Below are 21,443 nucleotides of genomic sequence, written 5' to 3' on the forward strand. Positions count from 1 at the left end.
TGTACAACATACACCTATTGAGCACCTAATGTGAATAGCTGCTCCTGATGTGTGTGCATATGTGCATGTATACACATGTGTATACGTGTGCTTATGCATGTGTACTATGTATGCATGTGTGCATGTGCGTGCAGTGTTGCATCAGAAGGTGTCCCTGCCTCCATCTTGCTTTATGCATCATCACACTGCCCAGGTTCGACAGGAGTCAGCGCCTGTGAGCGAGTGAATGAGCCCATTGGGGAGGACACAGGCAGCTCTGAACGACCTACAGGAAGAACCCAGTAGCCTGGAAGCATCACGAAGGAGTCTCGTTGGGATTTTGCAGACGGCTAAAGATTTTAAGGTCTTCCACTCGTGTTTAAACTGTCTTTCTAAGTGAATAATCCGGAACCTTATGTGATGTTTTCTCCTTGGCCCACCCTCCATGACCTCAGTATGCCTTCTAGCAAAGCCCAAGCTCCCTCTTCTCTTATTGCTTCTAATTATCTGAGGCCTAAGATAGCAGATACTGAGCCTATTAGAAATGTGTATAAAATCAGAGTCAAGATGCCTGGGAGTTTCCCTTATGAGAAGGTTGGTAAGCTTTAAGGTAAAGATTTTGTGACTTGTACTTTGACTACTCAGAGATTTTGAAAAATAGTTTTCAGTGTGTTTATCCTAGGTTGGATTTTTGGGATTACTGCATAGCTAAATCACATGTTGGTGAAGGAGGCCTTTTGTCATAGAAACTATGGCTTACCTCCTGGGAGGCTGGGAGTGAAGTTGGTGAAGGCGTTTTATCTACTGGTTTCCATTCAGGAGTGTCACAGGGGACATCTCTGATTTGGTCATTTTAAGCCACAAGAAGGCAATTTCACCACTAGAAAGGTCTCTTGTAGAAAGTATTCTGCACATCAATCTTGAGGACGCAGCCGAGCAGCCCTTACTTACCAGCTCTTCCCTCCCCTTTGAGCTGCTTGTGTCTTCTCCTGAGGGAAGACCTCACAGCAGCCTGACAGGACCTCCCGGTGAGTCCTGCCTCCAGAGGCTGTTCACCGTCCCCTCCGTGCAGGGGAGAGACACCTATGCCAGCCTGTGATACTGCTAGCTCTTTGCTGGCAGGTGCCAGGTGGAGACAGCTGCTCAGGAGAGAGATTGTTCTGGGGAGTTACTGCTAGCAAGGGATCCGGTTTCATCCACCTGCCATCAGAGCAGTCTGTCCTCCACCGGGCGGGGGCACCACGGGGGCAGGGAACTGGCGCAGCTGAGGGTGGTGCACCAGGTGACCCGGCCCGAGGCCCTGGTGGAGGGAAGCGGCCAGCCCTGTTCTGGAGGCTGTGCACTTGTGATGAACTCAGGAAACCTTCTGCCCTCCCTGTTTATGGTGAAATTGGGCCTCCTTCAAGAGAGGCACAGTTTTCCTACTCCGTTTGTTCTCAGATTGGTGTTACACCCTGGAGCCAAATTAGTGGCTAAGAACAATTGGAAACAAATGCTCTTTCAGCATCCCACTGTGATCCAGGATCCAGGTGGGGACACCAGCAGGTGGCCTTCTCAGGGAGCCAGCATCCCAGCCATTCAGCCCAGCCAGGGTCCTCACGTTCAGCCTGTGCTCAGTTAGACAAGCTGGAGCCCTGTTATTTATGAAACAGTATTGAGGACCAGCCCCCAGAGGTGAGTTAGGAATAAACGAACAGGAAGCTCTGTTTGGAGAGGCCTGCTCAGTAAGGCCTGGAGCTGACTTGCTGCCAAGGGGCTCGCTCCCTGTGGGGGCTGAATGCTTGGAGGTTCCTTCTGAAGGCCACCATGGTGGAGACGCTCCTTTGAGATGTGGGTGGCTGTTGGCTAGGCATGGACATCAGGGTGAATATTTCCAATATTCCCAGCGCTGGTCAAGGGAAGTGGCGGACCTGTGCCCCACCCCTATCTGAATGTACCTGCCTTAAGTGGGGAGGCTGTCCTCTGTGACCCCTACATACCTGCTGGGTGACAACTAACCCCTCAATCCACTGGGGTCTGTCTCTCCTATTGGACTGTAGGCTGATTGAAGGCAGGGAGACAGATTCCCCAACCCAGGAAAGAGTCAACACTCACAACACATCTGGTAAAGAACAGAGGCACCGCTGGACTGGCTTCTAACCCTGGACTTCCCTGGATATGTCGCCACCCCTCTTAACCTGCTTCTCCAGATGTGAAAGGAGGAAGTCAATATAGGTGATCTTAGAGGTTCTGGCCACGGTCGCCCTGTGACTGGTCCTGACCCACTAGCTCCCCTATCACCTCTGGCTGGCTCCTCCGGGTGGGCACTGCCCATGTGACTGAGGTCTCCTCTGTATTAGTGACCCCAGCTTGGTCATTTTGCAGGGTTTCGGTCTAGGTCTTGCTCTCTGGTGGCAGGGTACCACCCCCTGCCTGTGCTACTTCCCCTGAACAGTAGAAAATTTCCCCCAAGTACTGTAAATCCAGATGCAAAATGAGAACTCTGGCATAAAGTAATACATCTATCTGTTCTGCCCTGGGCCATACCTCCTGGGGCAGCTGCAATTTACTTCTTTCCTTCCCAGTCCCTTCTCTACAAGGTTGAATGAAGGCCCCTTCCCTTCAGCCAGGCCTTGGGCATCACACCCTCTGCGGTTCCACCTCTGTTCAGGAGGGCCCGGCTCGGCTTGCTGGCCTCTGTGCCTGGTGCCATCCTGTGCCTGCTTTCTGTGAGATAACACTCAGACTTACTTACACAAGAGAAGCGATTTTAACTTTTTAAATCATATATATCATCATTTCACTTCATTTTAAAAATATGTCCATATTACAGACAAGGCAGGACAAATATCTTGATTGATTTGAGGCCGAAATATTTACTGGTGTGCAGTCCAAGACTACTTGGCATCTAAGGACTTTCAGCTGAATGCGAGCTCAGTGAACATCTCCACTGATTCGTAACCTCTCTGGGGGATTTGGACAGCTTTGAAATCTTGGTGAAATTTGTAAATCTACAGAAAAACATATACATCAATACCATCCTGGATAAATATTTCAAGGGATTTGTGGACCCCTAAAACCTTAAGATTCCTCTTGCTCTAATTCAAGCCGCTCAGTTCAATAGACGAAGAAAGTGGGCCCACAGAGTTTGGGTGGCACACATAATGTCAAAGGGCAGTAAAGTCCAGGACTGGGCCTCGTCGTGTCTGAAACCCTTCCCCACACCCCAGGCTGCCCACTGCCGCTTCAGACTGGGAGCCTCTTAACCCTTTCCCCTTCTACGTTTCCTGCTCATCGGTCCATTGCTGGGGCTGTATTCCCTGGCAGTCTTTCATTTCAGACTAGAGAGGAGCCTAACTCTCTACCAGACACCTCTCACCTCCCACCAGCTTAAAATACATGTTTTTCCTTTTCTACCCCTGAATCGTATCTCATTTGTCCAGTGTCAACCCTCTGGAGTTCCCTTGGCCCAGATGTTCCCACAGGAAGGTTGCCATCCATGTCAGCACACTGGCCCAGGAGTCCAGCCCCTGTTGTCCTGGCACCCGCCCTCTGCATTCTCCGCTCTGTGGCTTCAGAGCAGGGATCGGGAACCTTTTTGGCTAAGAGAGCCGTGAACGCCACATATTTTAAAATGTAATTCCGTGAGAGCCATACAATGACCCATGTACCTTATGCATTATCCAATAAAAATTTGGTGTTGTCCCGGAGGACAGCTGTGATTGGCTCCAGCCACCTGCAACCATGAACATGAGCAGTAGGAAATGAATGGATTGTAATACATGAGAATGTTTTATATTTGTAACATTATTTTTTTTTATTAAAGATTTGTCTGGCCCTGGCCGGTTGGCTCAGTGGTAGAGCGTCGGCCTGGCGTGTAGAAGTCCCGGGTTCGATTCCCGGCCAGGGCACACAGGAGAAGCGCCCATCTGCTTCTCCACCCCTCCCCCTCTCCTTCCTCTCTGCCTCTCTCTTCCCCTCCTGCAGCCAAGGCTCCATTGGAGCAAAGATGGCGCGGGCGCTGGGGATGGCTCCTTGGCTTCTGCCCCAGGCGTAGAGTGGCTCTGGTCCTGGCAGAGCGATGCCCCGGAGGGGCAGAGCATCGCCCCCTGGTGGGCAAAGCATCACCCCCTGGTGGGCGTGCCGGGTGGATCCCGGTCAGGCACATGCGGGAGTCTGTCTGACTGTCTCTCCCGGTTTCTAGCTTCAGAAAAATACAAAAAAAAAAAAAAAGAAGATTTGTCTGTGAGCCAGATGCAGCCATCAAAAGAGCCACATCTGACTCATGAGCCATAGGTTCCCAACCCCTGCTTCAGAGGATGAGATTCCCTGCTCTCTCCATCTGCCTGGACCCCCACAGCCTCCCCTTGGCTTCTGACTGCTCCTTTCCTTGCTCTTTAACACCCAGGCTTGCTCTCTCTTTTGATAGAAATCAGGAGAAGTTAGTGGTGGAATATATATATGTATCTGCCCCACCCTGTGTAAGATAGATAGATAGATCGATGATAGATAGATTAAGGTAAAATATACATACAATTTACCATCTTAACCCTTTTTAAATGCATGAGTCAGTGGATTAGGTACATTCATACTGTAGTGCTGCCATCTCCACGGTCCCTCCATGAAGCTCTTTCATCTTGGAAAACTGGAACTTTGTATCTACTAAATCATAACTCTCATCTCCCTCCCCAGCCCCTGGCAACCACCATTCTACTTTCCGTCCTATAAATCTGACTCCTCCAGCTACCTTATGTGTGTGCAGTCAGGTAGTATTGGTCCTACTGAGACTAGGTTATTTTATTTAGGATAATGTCCTCAGGCTCATCCATGGTGGAGCATGTGTCAGCCTTTCCTCCCTTTTGAAGGCTGAATGATATTCCATTATATGTACATATCAATTTTTGTTCATCCATTCATCTTAGATGTACACTGGGTTGGCTCTTGCTGCTATGAACTTGGGTTTACAAATGATCTCTTTGAATCTCTGGTTTCACTTCTTCTGAGTATATACTCAGGCGTGAAGGGATGTTTTAAGGTGTCTTCATTATAATCTGCTCTACCTCAAGTCTATTTTTATTTTATTAAACTATCATCTTTTGAGCAACTGCTGACCTCACTGGGTCTGTGGCACATGCCAGAACAGGCACTTTTTCAGAGAAAAAAGAGCTCTTGGAGACTCTTTTCTGTCCCTTCTCTCTAAAATGTTCTTTTTCTTTTCAAGTCACTTCTGCTCCCTGGTCATGCTGTGTTTTTCTTTTTAGGGTTTATCACCTCTTGACACATATATATCACATACATATATATTTATAGACTGTTTTCTCCATTAGAATGGGAGCTCCATAAAAGCAGGGACTGTTCCATTTGTTTGTTATTATATCCCTGATGGCAGGCACAGTGCCTGGTGCATATGACTAAGACATAATTATTAATTTATTATTAACTTAATAAATGGATGAGTGAATGAATGAGTAAATATGCAAGGTATTGTTCTTACCTGCATGAAGCTTACAGTCTGGTAGGGAGACAGACACACTAAAACTACAAAGAAGGCAAAACATAGGGGCCTGTACATGTGAGAATTCCCAAGAGGGCTGACCCAGGAAGTTCCTTTGTGTACTGATCAGGTTACTCCCTCAACATTGATAAGAAGGCCCATGTCACTGACTAGCTTTCAATCCATTTTCTTGTCAGCATCCTCACAGCTTCTTGCTATGAAATTACTACCCCCAGTTTTCAGGTGAGAAAACCAAGATGCAGAGAGATTAAAGAACTTGTCCAGAGCCGCACAGCCAGGACATAAGGCAGATTTGAAGCCAGGTCTGGCTGCCTCTCAAGTCCAACCTTTCCTTTCTTTTATCAATTTATTTTCTTTATTGAATTTCTTCTCAATAATTCCAAAAGTGGCAGTGCTCACTGCAACCAGAAAGAAGGCAAATATATGCTAAAAATAGTGAGCCTTCATCCTTCTGTCCCGTTCTCTGTCGGCATCAGTGTGAACGCTTCAGGCCGTTCCTTCCACTATCTCTATGCTCACACAAACACTTGCAAATGGTAAGCTCATTCTAGAGTCTTCTCTCTTGTCATGAAATGGAATCACACTGCACATATCACCCTGCTTTTTACATTCCTTATTTTGAGCATTATGGCCAGCTTCCACGGCAAAATACACAGATCCAATTTGTTCTTTTTGCAGCACAGTTATTCCCCGAGCTATCTGGCCATCCCCCGGTTGCGGGGACACCCACGTTGTTCTGCACCTCTCTCCGTGGTAAATGTTGCCCAGCAGCCCTTCGCACTGCTGCTTTTCTTTCTGTAGGGTACATGCTCAAATCGGGGCTGCTCAGTCAAAGTGTGTGTGTATTTTTAATTGTCATAGACACTGTTATACTGTGTTCCCCAAACATAGGAGCAATCCAGTGTCATGCTGTTAATCACTATGGTTTCTAGTCCCCAAAACTGCCCCTCACTCTTCTCTTTTTCCTTCTGCTCAGAGCCCAGGCCCCTTGGGCTTGTCCCAGCCTCTTCTGACCTGGCCCAGGACTCTCCAGAAAGACTGAAGAAACACCTCTCTCTTCTCTCACCCTGTGACCTCACGTGGACCCTGGCATTACTTTGTCCTCTCCTTCAGCCAGTGAGGACTGGTTGTCAGAACCTGGATTGTAGTCCTAACTCTGGTGACCTTGAGCAAACCACTTCATTTTTCTGTGTATTGTTTTTCTTTTCAGAGATCTGTAAATCCTTCCCTCTCCAGCCGCCCTTCCTGGGATTGAGACACCTCTAGGGCTGGCTCCGAGGAGGAGCACTGGGGTCTGTCTGCTTTGGGGGAGGGGCACACTGCAAAGGACATAAGAGACACTCAGCCAGCTTCCCTAAAAAGGCCTCCCTGCCAAGTCAACTGCTGATTCTGCAAGGAAATAATGTGTAAAGTGGGCATTCTGCAACCAGACTGAGTCAGACCCAGGTTAGAGCCCAGCCCAGCTGTGTGCCACCTTTGTGGCCTTGGCAGCTTGCCTCAATCTCTCTGCACCTTGGTTTTCAGATATGTTCAATGAGAAAGAAGCAGTGCTGTCCAATATAGCTTTCTACAATGGAGGAGGTGGTCTCCCTCTGAGCCTTCCAGGACAACCACCACTAGCCACACGTGGCTGCTGAGCACTTGAAATGTGGCTGGTGAGGTGAAGACTGAATTTTAAATTTTATTTAATTTTAATTAATAAGAATTTGAATTTATAAGGCCACTTGTGGCTAGTGTCTACCTTATTGTACTGTACAGCTCTAGAGGATAAAAATGGGATGCATTAATGCAATACAAAGAAAATGCTTAGCTAGCCCAGTGCCTGGCACATAGTAAGCACTCAATAAATGTTTGCTATTATTAGGTATTATGTCTTGCTTTCCAGCCCACCACTCCTATGGCTCTCAGTGGCACCTCACACTGGCTGTCCCAGAGCACTTGAGGGAGGGTGGGAGAGGGAGGTGTTGCTGTGGTCGTGCGGTGGTGCGTGTAGTAATGAGCCTTGCACTAAATGTTTCTGGTCTGCTACTTTCCCTGGAGGGTCATGTGAGCTGGAGTGGTATGTGGCCTGCTTTGCAAGTGATTAACATGGTGTAAGCAATCTACATAGAGAGAAAAACCCTCCGTTGGTATTCCATTATTCTATTAGAGTTTCAGAGCTGGGATTAAGTGGACATGATTTCTTCCTATGGGCCATTAATTTTGTTTTATTGCTGGTCTGATGGCCATTACCCTTTTTTGCCAATGCATTCCCCCATTAGGTTTGTACAATTAACAAAATATGTGCTGTTAGGGCTTTGATAGGAATAGTAGGATGGAAATAAAGGGAGGAGGTGCAGCGCCACTGAGTTGGGGTGGGAGGAGGCTGGGCCAGGGGTGGGGTCTCAGGAAGAAGTGGGTGGGGACTCTTCGCACCTGCTTTGTAACCCTTGGTAATCCTGGAGGACAGCTCTGAGGCCGTGGCCAGCTCTCTCCCAGGCCAGGAGTGGAGAAGTCGCCCAAGGAAAAGCCAGGGACTCCAAGTGGGCCTGCCTGCTGCCACTGCCTTTCTCTGGGTTCCTCGGCCTCCAGCTGAAAACAGAATGAGCCACCCTGCCTGACCCACCCGGATTGTCACCCTGAACCTGAAAGTCCTCAGCAGGCAGCTGACATCAGCCTCCAGTTGTCTGGCCCTATGACGGAGAGGCTTTGGTTGACTCCTAGGTTCTCGCTGTGGGTCAAACAGGAAGACCTGTGTCTGATTAAAAGGGGGGCAGCAGATACTCAGTGTCAATGATTGCCACATGAAAATGCAGTATTGGCATTGTTAGGTCATCCAAGTCTTTAAGAAATTTAGAAATCTGGATTTTTAAATACGAGACTTTCCACTGTTTAGATGTTAGCAGAATCTACAAAACACCAGACAGGGAGGAGTCAACTGAGGGGCTGCCAGCCAACCACCTCGGCCAGGCAAGGAGGAGTCATTTTAAGGATGAGTGGACATGACCAAATCTGTGTTTCAGACAGATCCTGGGCAGGAGGAGGTGGTAGATGGGCAAAAATGGGGAGAGGCTGGAGGCCAGGAGGCCCAGGAAGAGAAAGAAAGTTTGAAGCAGTCCAGTGACCTCAGACGGGAAGAACAGTGACATTCCTAGCAGAGAATTAAGCAGGTTGTGGGTTCTGGTGTGTTCACACCTCAGAAGATGTCCACAGGGCCAGGCAAGTTGTCCTTGGAGCAGATCCTCTATCCCTCGAGGGTTTGGGGGCCCCTGCAGCCCTGGGAGCCCACACTTCTCAGTGAATTTAAGACTTCCCCTTTTCACTCCCATCTGGTATCAACAGGTCATAAGCATCTCCAATTCTTTCTCCCATACAGGAAAGTTATTAGGATTAGGCCACCAGTGCCAACAGTCCTTACATGGTCTTCTGTGTACACCTGAACTTACAGGTACAGGCCCAAGATTAGAGGCCAGAGCCTAGAGAATGAAGCTGAGGGACTTTTCCCAGTATCTCTGCAACTGAGTACCCAGCACTGCCTATGGCCCAGGGGACTGAGGATGGGTGTGGAGTGAACATCGATTCTTGCTGGGCACTGAGGAAGCCTGTACAGTGCTGGGTGGGTTACTGCCTCAGAGTTAAGTATTTGGCACCAGGTAGTAACATAATGACAGAGTCAGGGCACAAACCCATGTCTCTGATGCTCAGCTCTACTGCTCTCTGCATGAGATTCCTGGCCCTCTCCCTCCACCCTTCCAGCTTACCTAAACGAGTTCCACAGGCACTCACTCGCTCAGCTGTCCTTGAGCTTGTGCTGCTCTTGTGGGAAGTTTTCTTCTCTCTCTGGTCCCAACTCTTTTCCAAACGAACATAAGCATTTAACAACTCCCTTCTCATTTACCATTTTACAAACTTCTCCATACTTATAATGTGAATGATCAATCTTATTTATGGTTCCATTTTCTTTTCATGATGAATAAAGTAAGCTTTTGTTTAAATTCCATTTGCATTATTGCATGGACATTTACCTGGAGGCCTTTTACATGTTCACTTGCCTGGCAGGACCATCAACCGCTGGCTTTGGAATGGCCTAAAATATCATACACACGATGATTCCCCAGCATGGGCCCGTGGGTCAGCACCAGTCCAGGAAGACTTTCTCCTGGTTCATTGTTATGAGTGAAAAAGAAGAACAGTGTAGAGAAATTGCATGTGCACATGTGTACATATGTGTGCATGCATACACATGTGTGTGTGTGTGTGTGTGTGAGAGAGAGAGAGAGAGAGAGAGAGAGAGAGAGAGAGAGGCAAATACCAATTGAAAATGCCTTTCGTGATGCTCTATTCAATTCAAAGAATAGGACATCTATTTGTTCTCCTTACCTTTGGGGGCTTGAATTACTTATGAAATAATGGTAAAAGGAGACACTATTAATATTTTATTGATACATAAGTTTGTCAACTCTATCAGTTTCCTACTGTTTTTAATATACTGATGGGTGACACCATGTCCAGGAGGCCAGCTTCTCGCCCAGGCACAATTCTCCTTCCAGTGTTGGGGAGCACACTATTTTCTGAGGAAGCCACTTTTGGATGTTTCTTATTGCTAGAAACTTATTTTTTCTATTGAACTAAAGATTGGCTTCCTCTGACATCTATCAGCTAGTCCTGGTCCAGTCCTGGTCGAGAGTAACACAGTTTCTCTATCATAGCTTCTTCAAGTATTTAGAGGACCACCTTGTGGGAGGTGGGTTGCTGCTTTAGCCAGTATTTCTGGGGCCACTGGGTGATGTCAGAGAGGAATGAGCGAAGGTACAACTCTCTGCCGTATCTGCTATCTCACAGCCTCCTAATAATGAAAATAACAACAATGAGAGTTAAAGTTCAGTGAGTGCTTATTTTGTGCAAGGTACTGATGAGCACTTTACACAATATGAAATCTTCAGTCCTCACAACTAACCTCAGAGTTAGAACCCATGTTAGCCCCATTTTACGGATGAAAAACTGAGGCACAGAACAGTTAAGTAACTTGCCCATGGTCATATTGCTGGTAAGCGCTAGGGCTCTGCAGTCTGATTCTGGAGTTTGCACGTTTAATCATTAAACTTTTCTGCAGTACTTTAAGCTACTAGATGTCTTTGCTGACCTCTCCTTCCATTGCTATTAAAGTATTAAAACATGATGCCAGAATTGCACCAACAACCCCAAAGTGAGGGGACCATTCCTTGGTTGGACACAGTGTAGCTATTAATATACCTAAAATCATATTTAATGGGTTTAGCAACAACACTGTACCCTGGGCTCATCCTGAGCTTGCATTGAACTCAACCCACTTTTTTAAAATCAGGTCACCCTATTATGTGTTTTTGCAATTGATTTTTTAACATCAGAGTAGAATTTGGTGTATATACTCTTGTCAAATATTTTTCTACAATTCTATAAAAAATGGATTTTCATGTAGACATAAAATAATTTGATGGTTTAAAGTGATGGGATTGTAGGCACTTTTACTTTATTTTAAAAATTATTTTATTTATGGATGTTCATGATGTTATTGTTCAAGAAATAAAAACTGATAAGAGGAAAAATTGACTTTTAGGTTTGGCCCATCCTTTAGGTGTGCTAAAAGCTTTCTGACCCTCTTGAATCTCTCTCTGCATAGAAGCCATCTTTTCCAGCTCTGCAGCTGGCATATCTTGTCCAAGATGCTGGTGTCTCAGCAGAGTCCCAGAGCTGCCCTGCTCCATGCAGTTCAATCTGGAGACTCCTTGTACTGAGTTCAAGTATACTCAGTAGCAGTGTGTCAGTACTTTAGAACAACGCAAAGTTGGAGCCTGTCACCAACCAGGGGCTGGTTCTGAGATGCTGGTTGTGGATTCTTGTTGGAATGAACAGAGTCCATTATTAAACATTTCCACAGACATTTTCTGAGAGCCTGATGCATGCTGGGTACTCTGCTGAGTTCTAGGGCTATACAGACGTATAGGACACAGTCTTTGTCCTCAAAGATTTTACATCCAGTGATCTGGTTTTGTCTCTGAGGTCATGCAGAGGGTGGTAGACAGCCCCGGAGGAAGTGCCTCATCCTGGTGGACACCATCATGAACAAGAAGTACATTTTTTTCTATGGGCACATCACACTACATCCTGTGCTTGAGTCTTCTATCTGAAATTTCACTTCTTCCAAGAATCCTCTCTGTTTTAATTCAAAGGAAAACACTAAAGGTAGAGTGGGGGGCAGGGTAGGACTTCTCTTCTTCTGTCATTTCCCATTGGAAAACGTTCAGTGATAACTTTGTATGTGATGGAAAGTTACTAGACTTCTTGTTATCACTCTGTAAGGTACATCAAGGCCGATTCACTATGTCGCACACCTGAAACTAATGTAGTATTGTACACCAACTATACTTTAATTAAAAAATGAAAAACTTCAGTGGCTCCCTGAGCTCACAGCCCAAGCCTGGGTTTGGCTGACTCTCCAAGCCTTGGATGTACTGGCTCCTCCACCTTGCTCGGCGTTTGTCCCTGTGCTGGTCTCTCCCAGGCAGATCGCTCTGCACTGTCCCAGGGCTGTGCACTCCTCCTCTGGTTCTGCTGGGATTGCTTCCCTTTCCCTCCCTTTCATCAGCCAAACCTTATCAAGACCCTGCCCAGGCTTTGCCGCCCTCTGAAAACTTCCTTGAGTGCTTTCGCTCTCATGGATTTCATTTCTCTGTGGAGAGAGAGTTACAGTCTCCACCACACAGTTCCGTACTATTTTATGTATAGCCTTGTCTTATCTGATGCTGTTTCATATGGTTGATTGTGTTCCCGCAATGATGTGGCAGGACCCATGGATTTTACTCCTGCTGCACCTTGTGAATGTAAGTCATGGAGCAGATATCTGATGATATGTGCTGGGTTTTCTTGTTTGTTTTCACTGGTTTATCCCCCAAAAAGAATAAAAAGCAGTTATGTTTTTGATCTTCCTAGTCTTGCCTGATTATTGTCCACAACCACTTTTTTGTCTTGTAGCCTAACTGGACTTTGCCTGAAAGTTCTCTCCTACATCACCTTTCCACATTCCTGTTGTAAACAACAGCATTTGTTGTGTTGTTTGCTTGTTTTCCGCAGCTTTCCCCACATAGACTACAACTTTAACCAGGCCGCTCAGCTCTGTTCCCTGCTTGGGGTCTTCCGCCACACATGAGGCATCGGTAAATTATTACTGCCTCGGTCATCTCAGGGCTCTCCACAGCCACGGGCCTCTCTTTCTCTGGGATTTCTATAGGGAATGAGATGAAACGCAAATAAATTGAGGCGATCAGCCAGTAAGGGAGAGTGATCTGTCTCTGTGTCCTGATTAAGCTGTCTAACCATTGTCACTGGGCATCAAGAACTTACCCAGTCAGCACTGGGGTGCAGGACTGCCGGCCCTGGCTTTGCTTTTGAGCCAGAACTGCTTCTGACTTGGCATCCTCACCTTGGCACTCCCTCCCAGCAGAATCATACGCAGTCTATAAAAATGTTTTCTTTCACTGACAGGTGAAGTCTGGAGCAGGACTGAGGCTCTCTGTCCTCCATGCCGCTCATCAGAAGAGAGACTGTGAACTGTAAGTCAATTTGATCGGTGTTTTCCATGGCAACTCAATAAGGTTATGGGTTAAAGACCAGCCCTGAGCCTGATCTGTAATAGCCATGCATTGTGCAAGAGAAACACTCAACAATGGGCTAGTCAGAATATAAACTATAGTGGACCTCTCATTAGATTAAGTCTGAATGCGACAAAGAAGCCCTATAATATGACATTCTATTTAATTAGACTATTGATTGTGCATTAGGTGGACTTATTGTGTTATGTGTGTCATAGTGTTGGAGAGAGAAGTTCTCGAGTTTGCAAGGCTGACCAAGACCCTGACCTCTATTTTCTGTGAACTAAACCTGGGGGACAGTGAGAGGAGGGACTGGGCTGAGGTCACAGCCCTTGCTTTTTACATCTGGTTATTTCTAGAGAGGAGTGAGGACATTGCTCCCCTTCAGTTACATAGTAACATTTCACCTTATACTTGTGCTTATTGAGACATATTGGTTCTCCCACTTGTCAAAGTTCATCCACCTGTAGGACCCAGCCTAAGTTCGGTTGCTGTGGAGCCTTCTTGGGTGATTCTAAACAGGAGTGATTTCCTCCTTTCCTGAAATTCTGCTGCATTCACATGCTGAGCAGCCCTCTGCTCACCCCAGGCTGGGAGTTCCTGGAAGTCACCTGGGATTCCCATATCTTTCCATCCCCATTGCATGTGCAGCCTCGTTGCTGCTCACAGGTGTGAGCTGGGAGCCTGGGGGGCCTGGCCTCATGGCTTCACCATGCCTCTGGGGCTGCCGGAGGCTGAGCTGCTGCTCCGACTTTGATAGTACATTGGCACCCAACCAGTCCATGGAATTATAAATGATTAACCGTTATCAGCACATATCTTCACCTCCATGTAAAAATAGATCGACTGTAATGAGTATTTGAATAAATCATAAGAATGGCCGCCCTGCGATCGTCTGACATCCTGCCGATGGCTGCTGGTGAGTGAGCAGGGCGCCGGCCCTCCCGCCTAATGGTCTGCGATTTAGTGCTGGTCGCCTCTGTGATTGACAGCCATGGCTCCCAGGGCACCTCCTCTCCAGCCCAGGCTCTGGAGTGGTCTGATCCCCAGGCCCAGAGGGTAGGGAAGGGTGCCTCCCTCCATCCTGTTCCAGGAAAGCCTCCCTAGGAGACAGGGCTGGGGAGAGGGAGCTGGAGCAGAAAGATAATGACCTTTGTGAGAATCGATGTCTCCTCACACCGGAGGTTAGAGGGACCTCATAAGTCAAGTCAAGTACGGGAGGAGCAAGCTGAGCGTGAACCTTAATGAGAGTGGAGTGTGTGTGTGTGTGTGTGTGTGTGGTGGTGGTGGGGGGGTGTGGGTCTTCATGTTCTTTCCTGTCCCTGAGAGCAGCCGGGCTCCTGGGCCTCCCACACCCAGACACACTCTTGGACTGTGCTGAGGAAGAAGGAAAACCAGGTTTCTTCAGGTCCCTGGACTCAAACATGGGAAGATTCACATGTTCTTTCTGGGAGGTGGTGAGGGAGAGGATGAGGGGAGGCAGGTTCAGAGCAGCTGAGGAAGGGATAGTCTAAAAGTCTGTAGTCTCAGAGAGAAGAGCAGTGAAGGCTGTATTTGAGTGAGGAACAGCAAACATTCTAATTGAATTTCAGTGGCATTTCAGTTAGTACAACTCTATAACCAACCACCCCAAAACTTAGTGACTTAACAATGGGTATTATGCTCATATAGTCTGTGAGTCAGGAATTCAAACAGGATCCAGTAATTCAAACAGGATCCAGTAGGGACCTCTGGTCTCTGTTCCACCAGGTCTGGGGTCTCAGCTGGGGCAAATCACAATCTGCGTACTCAAATCTTCTAAAAGTTCATAAGTCAGGGGTTGGTTACATGCTGTTGGCTGAGACATTAGCTGGGTCATCAGCCAGACTCGTGTGATTTCTTCATGTGGTCCAGGCTTCCTCACAATCTGGTGGCTGGGTGCCAAGGGGGAGCCCCCTGAGGGAGAGCAAGGGCCAGGAGGGCCTTTGTGACCTGCCCTCCAAAGGCAGGCAGCGTTACTTCGTCACTCTCCTGTTGGAGGCCCCCAGGCTTAAAGGAGGGAACACAGAGCTGCACCAGCATGCCCAAAGGAGGAGGACAGCAGCACCTTGAAGAATAGCATGGGGGTGGTATGCATGTTTCACAGCCGTCTTTGGAGGACAGGACTCACCACAACTAGTATTTGTCAAGTCTGGCACAGCATAGCTTCAACTCTTCTCAAGGACAGGCTAAAGAAACCCTTGCCTTCGATAATGAAACTGTCCCTTAACTCACAGAATGCCTGATTTAAGGAGCCTTTCAGAGACCATGATAGACTTCCTCCTGAGGTCAGAATTCCTGAGGACACACCGGTGTCAGGAGGTAGTTAGCGAAAGCCTCCACCGTTTAGTCCATTTCTGCAAGAATGGGTCTAGGTTGCAACCCACAGGTGAATGAGCCGGATCTGGAGAGGGATTTGAACTGTGAGCAGCCTTGAGCCCTTCACTCCCATCCAGCACTCCCCACAGCCCCGATGCATGGCTTCCCAGCTGGGGTATGTTCCAGCCGAAGATCAGGCCTTAAGAGGCTACTAGGGCTGTTCGGGGGACAGGAGGCCGGGACAGCCCTTTCTTCCTGGCCCCCTCCCTGTGTCCTGTGTCCTTCCTCTCTCTCAGACACACGTTATAACCTGTGGGGTGCCCTGAGGATCAGGCTCCTTTCCTTTGTCATTGTCCTGCTCCAAGTGGCAGCTCAGCTGTGGAGGAGAATCTTGGTGCCTTGGATGCTTTGTTGTGAATTTAGGGGATAGAAACAAAACTTAAGCAACCAAGGAGTGGACACAGAACCAGCCTATTTTCCCAAAGGACTAAGATCTGAGTGTCTGATGCAGAAAGGGAGGGGCAAGGAAAACATGGGAGGTGAGCTTGGATTTGCTGGAAAGATGCGGGCATTTGGAGGGAGTCTTGGAGTCTTCCACAAGTCAGCTTAATAGTAGTAGTAATTACCAACATTTAATGAGCACTTATTACATGCTAGACACTGAGCTTAGCACTTGACTGCATTTTCTCATTGAATCCAGAAATATCCTTGTAAGTGACAGTTGAAATCAAATCAGGAAGCGACTTGATTGTGTGACTCCAAGGACCTCACTTTACTCTCCTGTAAAATGGGGGTATCTGATTACATCATTTTTGATGTCACCCTCAGTTCTGATATTCTAAATGTACAGAAAAGATTCTGAGAACTTGCTTAGACACGTCTGAAGTGGGGCCCACTGTCTTGAAAGGGGTCTGTGCGAAAGCATGCGATGAGTGTCTATTCTCTTCTTCACCCTCCTGTGAAACAGGTCAGGAAACTAGTGTTTAATTTGGGCTGGTAATGAAACGGACAAAAACATAAAGATCATTTGTGTTTTCAAGGCTCCAGCTTGCAGGGAATAACACGTTGGTTTGAGGCTTTGACTGCTGATAAGGGTACATCTCTTTATCTTCGATTCCTCATCTCTAGACTGAAAATGGGGTTGTACCTCCTTCCCAGAACTGCTGTGGGATTAAACAGAGTCCACATGGGACAGCGCTAGAGCCATTCCCAGGACACAACAGCTACTCAGAATGAACGCTCAGTCATTCATCCACCCAGTAAATAAATACGAAGTGGAGCTGGAAAGATTGCTCCTCTCCATTGCTCTGACACAGATGGTCAAGAATCCTTCCTTTAACTGTACCCTCCATGAAAGCTCACTCATAAACTATTGATATTTTAATAATACACATTAGCATCTTGCCCTTTGACAAATGAATATTGAATGAGCAATAAAGAGGCAAAAGAGTAACCAGGTATACTGCTGTGGGGAAGCTGGGATCCTGGGTAGCTGTCAGAGGGAATGCCCCTTTCCCGGGGTCCTGTGACTCACCTCTCTCCCCAGTGACCCCTAGGAAACAGCCCTTAAAAGGAGCTCAGATTCCGGTCCAGCCCAGTCTGAGCAAGATTGGCCTTCAGTTTTTCACTTGGCTGGAGGGGACTGGGGAGAAGAGAGAACAGGCCATTGAAGAGCTGCTAAAGGCAGGAAGGAACGTTTACCCCTACATGAAGTACCTTGGATATTCCAACTACCTTTGCTACAGGTGCAGGCTTCTACCTCATATGTTCTCTCCTGTTCTATAAATTAAAAGTCTGCACACAGATTTTGTGCCCACAAGAAATCAGGCAACAAGCTTAGAAATAGCTCAGACTGGTTCTGCCCCCCTTGCTCCTTTCCCAACAGGATGCTGATGGGCACCTACATTGGGGTGTGTGTTAAGGACTGTAAGACGTAATTTCCTGTCTCTCACAGCTCCGGTTCCCAGCCCCACGGCCACAGCCTCTAGTTTGCTGTGGCCTCCGTCTAGGCTGGGAGTCCACGTGTGCGGAGAACAGTGACAGGGGCTCCTCGTTGGTCCAGCTTAATTGGTGTGATTTAATGGCATTTCTGGCAGATTCAGATTTATACGGTTTTCTGAGCTGCAAATCTGCTTTCTAAATGTGGAATTTTTGTGGAGTGGTAAAAAATAATGGCTGTTCTGTGATTCCTGCCTCCCGTGCTAGGAGATTGCAATTTACATTATGCAAATAGACATTATGCAATCAAGGCACTTTAGCAGGAATCTGGTGGCAGAGAGGCCGCTGATGAGATGCGAGGTCTGCAGGTCTACAGCCCCAACTGAAGGGGCTCTGGGAAAAAGACCAAGTGGGGAGGGGTGGGGCTGCGGGGGAGGCGGAGGCTGTTCCTCTGGCCCACGGGAGCCACGTGGAGCCTTCCCAGAGATGGATGCAGCCAGGGAGCAACCAAAGAGGCTCTCTCAATCAATGGCTTTGTTTAATCATACCCCCTGTCCAGAGGACTATTGTCTTACGGATAATTTCGTTTGCCTAACGAGATTTTGCTAATTAAATCTCCTTTCAGTTGGTGTGACTGTGCCTGCAGGAGAGGGGGGGTCTATTTCACAAACCTTTCTGGAGGGGACCTGGGAAGGAGGAAATGGAGACTGGGAAGGGAGAGAAGGAATGGGAGGGAGACACTTCCCTGATGCCAGCGGAACTCGAGAGGCTGGGAGCAGGTTTGGAGGCCGCAAGGTGGCTGCCACCACCCACCTTGCCTTTCTTTCCTGCTCACTGAAAATCCAGACAGTCGGAAAGCCTGTACCCAACCTGAGGGATTCCCCCTTTTTTCTTTCTCGGTGGCTCCTTTCTCCCTTCTCCGACTTCTCCCTGAATCCCCAGGGGGTGCTGAGGATTTCCAAGTCCTACTCCCAGCAGCTCTGGCTGTGAGTGGGTGGAATCCGGGGATACAGTGGTGATGCTGGAGACAGTGCTGATGTGGGAACTGCTCTCCTTGCCTTTGCTGTTAGCCAGCCAGTTTGGCTCTTCATAGAAGAAAAATTTCTCCAAAATTGGCCATTTCCCCTGGGATAATTGCATACATCAAAGAGGAGACCAGTTCCTCATTTGTTTATCAGCAGTGTCAGCCAAGGGCAGCCTCCTCTGGTTGGAGGAGCCTAGCAACGTGCCAGCAATAGCTCCAGCCCAGTGCCTACTGTCAAGTCTGGCTGGGCCGTGCCTGTGCCCCGCCACCCTGGTAGTTCTTCACTGTCTGCTGCATCCTTGGCCTGGGTGACCTTGGGCTCTGAAACTCAACCCTATCTTCTTGCCCAGTTTCATCTCCCACACCCTTGCTTCTCCCTCTTCCGTTAGTTACAGACACCTGGACGCATGGGCACTATCGTACCCCTGACACCCAAATACACTGGGTTGACCAAATGCTCTGTATAGCTTCACACCTCAGTGCTTTTGCACTGCTGTTGCCTTTGTCTGGAATCTCCACAGCCTGGATAACCCCTGCTCCACTTGGAACACCCAGCCCACCTGTCTCCCTGTGATACTGCCTTATATCCCCCTTTCCTGAAACGGGGCTGCACTCCTTTGTCCCAAATGTCACCACAGGACCCCAATCGCAGTTGTTTGCCTGTCTATCTAAGTTAAGGGCTGAACCTTATTCTTCTCCTAATCCCAGTACCTAGAATCATGCCTGGCTCTGTCAGGCACCCTGCCAGGCTGACTGAATGGAAAGATGGATGAATGAGCCGAGAAGAAGGTGAATGGTGGAGAGGCACTCTCTAGAGCAGGGGTCCCCAAACTTTTTACACAGGAGGCCGGTTCACTGTCCCTTAGACCGTTGGAGGGCTGGACTATAAAAAAAACTATGGCCCTGGCTGGTTGGCTCAGCGGTAGAGCATTGGCCTGGCGTGCGGGGGACCCGGGTTCGATTCCCGGCCAGGGCACATAGGAGAAGCGCCCATTTGCTTCTCCACCCCCCCCCTCCTTCCTCTCTGTCTCTCTCTTCCCCTCCCACAGCCAAGGCTCCATTGGAGCAAAGATGGCCCGGGCGCTGGGGATGGCTCCTTGGCCTCTGCCCCAGGTGCTAGAGTGGCTCTGGTCACAGCAGAGCGACGCCCCGGAGGGGCAGAGCATCGCCCCTGGTGGGCGTGCCGGGTGGATCCTGGTCGGGCACATGTGGGAGTCTGTCTGACTGTCCCTCCCGGTTTCCAGCTTCAGAAAAATACAAACAAACAAACAAAAAAAAAAACTATCAACAAATCCCTATGCACACTGCACATATCTTATTTTAAAGTAAAAAAACAAAATGGGAACAAATACAATATTTAAAATAAAGAACAAGTAAATTTAAATCAACAAACTGACCAGTATTTCAATGGGAACTATGCTCCTCTCACTGACCACCAATGAAAGAGGTGCCCCTTCTGGAAGTGCGGCGGGGGCTGATAAATGGCCTCAGGGGGCCGCAGTTTGGAGACCCCTGCTCTAGAAGGCCCCAAAGCCCAGGAGGGATGGTGGTTGGGGGTCAGAAGCTGACTTCAGTTGGGACTGTGTGGAGTTGCTGGATTATTTGTTACCTTTACTTGTTGGCAAGACCTTGATTCCTTCTGTATGCTAGGCCCTGTACCAGGTGACAGTGTCTCCTGTCACACATTCTCACATGGATCTTAAGAAGGATGTTGTGTTTGCAGAAGGAACGAGGGCTCCTTTGTCCTCATCAGAGGGCAGGGAAGTGTCTGCATGTGACTGGGCCCACTGGCAGGGCTGTCAGGATCTACCTGCAGTAGGTGAAGGCTCCTGTGTCCCCACCCATTTTCCCATTTCCCCCATTTATCCACTCACCCATTCGTCTGTCCGTCCATCCCTCCACCCTTCCTTCCTGACTAGAATCTAAGCCACACACCTGCTGCCCATGAAGCTGGATCTCACACATGTGCTGGAATCTCTGGTCTGGCTTTGTGGGCTGGGGACAGGACGGCCTCTCGCTGCTAGTCCTGGACTCTTACCCAGCCAGTGGTGGAGCCATCGTGGTAGAGAAGTCTGCATTCCATGCTGGGGGGCCTGGGGACAGCCTGGGATCATGTGTAATAAGGTTGTGTGTGTGCAATGTATGGCTGTGTCGTATGTGCGTGTACAAACTGTGGTATTTGTGTGCGTGTGATAGAGTGTGACTGAGGCAGTGTATGAAGAGAGTGGCTATGTGGTTTTCTTAGTTCCTGAGTTTCAGTGCTTTGCTTTCTATCCTGGTGTTTTCCCTTCAGTTTAGGTATGTCTTTTGGTGTCTGTCTCTTCATCTAGGCTTTTAATCATCTTAATATCCCCACCATGCTATGCTCTGAGTCTGAAGTGTTTCTCAGTACATAATAGGTGCTCAACAAATCCTCCCTGATGCACTGAGTAATCGAATGAATGACCAGAGTGAATGGCTGCATGAGTGAGTAAGCATGTACTTTGGTGTCAGACTTGAGTTTGAGCTCTAGTGCTATTATTTACATGTAGGACCTTGGGATTTAATTTTATCATCCAGAAAACAAGAATACTAATACTATCTACTTTAGCTTTCTCAAAGGGTTGTTGGTGGAGGATTATAGGAGATATGTGAAAGTGTTTTATAAACTATAAAGCACCATACAAGTATAAGAGGTTATTGCTGTAATGATTATTACACTTGAAGTGATCATTGTGTTTGAAAATTAGGGATTCTGTTTTTAGGAACATAAAATCATCCAGGCCTGATTTGAACTCTGAGGCTTACAGAGCAATCATTACAGAAACTGATTGTACATTTGTCCAACTATGGAAATTTTCAGGGGTTGGGGTAGGAAGAAAGGCTTGTGAAAGTGGCCCATCTTCATGTGTGCTACCTGTCGCCAAGTAGCCCATGTAGACGGTCTCTCCTGAGGCTAGACTTATGCCCCATTATCTCTGCATATGCTTTTTCCTCTGCCAAAATGTTTCCCTTTCTCTCCAGTGCTCTTTTGACCCTCTCGTGCCAAGTTGCTGCACTGTCCCCTTCCAGGTTACCATGTATG

General features: G+C 48.0%; 1 protein-coding gene across 3 annotated transcripts in view; it reads left to right on the top strand.

The window, feature by feature from the left end:
• PKNOX2 (PBX/knotted 1 homeobox 2) overlaps window positions 1–21,443 on the top strand; it is a 262,352-nt gene that overhangs the window by 55,192 nt on the left and 185,717 nt on the right. For all 3 annotated transcript variants that reach the window (XM_066259631.1, XM_066259633.1, XM_066259632.1), the window contains exon 2: window positions 12,974–13,041. The gene's annotated coding sequence lies outside the window, so the exon portion shown is untranslated. The remainder of the gene's footprint in view (window positions 1–12,973; window positions 13,042–21,443) is intronic.

The sequence above is a fragment of the Saccopteryx bilineata genome, chromosome 2 (assembly GCF_036850765.1).
Source record: "Saccopteryx bilineata isolate mSacBil1 chromosome 2, mSacBil1_pri_phased_curated, whole genome shotgun sequence".
Taxonomy (NCBI): domain Eukaryota; kingdom Metazoa; phylum Chordata; class Mammalia; order Chiroptera; family Emballonuridae; genus Saccopteryx; species Saccopteryx bilineata.